This window comes from Vipera berus (genome assembly GCF_964194415.1).
Source record: "Vipera berus genome assembly, chromosome: 1".
In the NCBI taxonomy this organism is placed as follows: domain Eukaryota; kingdom Metazoa; phylum Chordata; class Lepidosauria; order Squamata; family Viperidae; genus Vipera; species Vipera berus.
Window position 1 is genome coordinate 75,861,383 of NC_138202.1, and position 978 is coordinate 75,862,360.

The window sequence follows — 978 nt, forward strand, 5'->3', positions numbered from 1 at the left end:
CATCAGGAAAATCATTATTCCTGCTGGCAGTTATGCTCCATAAGCACAGTAGTGATGGGGCTCAGCGATTTCCTTATCTGTGAAATACTTTTGTTGTTTACTAAAATTTTGGGTGCCAGTGGGGAGGCTGCCATGCTTCAACAAGTAGAAGCATATTTTCCTGGAGCTGTTGGACAAGCTACAAGGATCAAGTTTCACTTCTGGCTTGAAGGGAAGTTTGTTCTATACTTCTGAACAGCCACTGATATCCTTCCTTCTGGGTCATTGATTCCAGGCTGATAAATAGCAGCGCTACAATAAAACATGGCCTAATAGAATTGTGATTCCAAAAAACAAAAGTATAAAAAACCCAGACATCAATTCAAAGGTCATCTTACGGAAATCCAAAGGTCATTTCCCTCTTCCAGCAAAGATCAGGAGACCTGATCAAATGTTTTTTTGGTAAGGTTCCACTTTGAATCCTGTGATCTGGATGTGCTATTTGCTATTTCATTCCTAAACACTTACCTATTTTATAGTGATAAAACAAACTCCCAAGCTGTCATTTCCAAGCTAAGCCAGTAAAAGCTCACACTAATCTGATACAGAGAGGCTACTAAGAGAAGAAAATGCTTGCTTAGTGACCATATAGTAGCTTCTGACTGAACGACAGAAACTCTTAAGCTGTAAGGCTTGTAATTACATTCTTCAAAGCTTTCCACAAACATAGCATTTTGTTTGAAGGATTGGTTTTAGAAATGCTCTGCATAGTTTCAGCTTTGATCGCCATGTCTTTTTTTTTTAAATCGCCATGCTACCTCAGAATTTCCTATATTATATGCTCTCTAATTCCACCCCGTCTCCTTCAGAGGGCCTGGTACCAGGAGCCCTCTGTAAATCTTTCATGAGCCCAAGTAGATCCTTGGGCCAACTCCTGCTGCGGCAGTTGGCAGTTTCTCTGTTCTGTTTATTGTTTGTCTCCTTCACAGAGCTAAATGC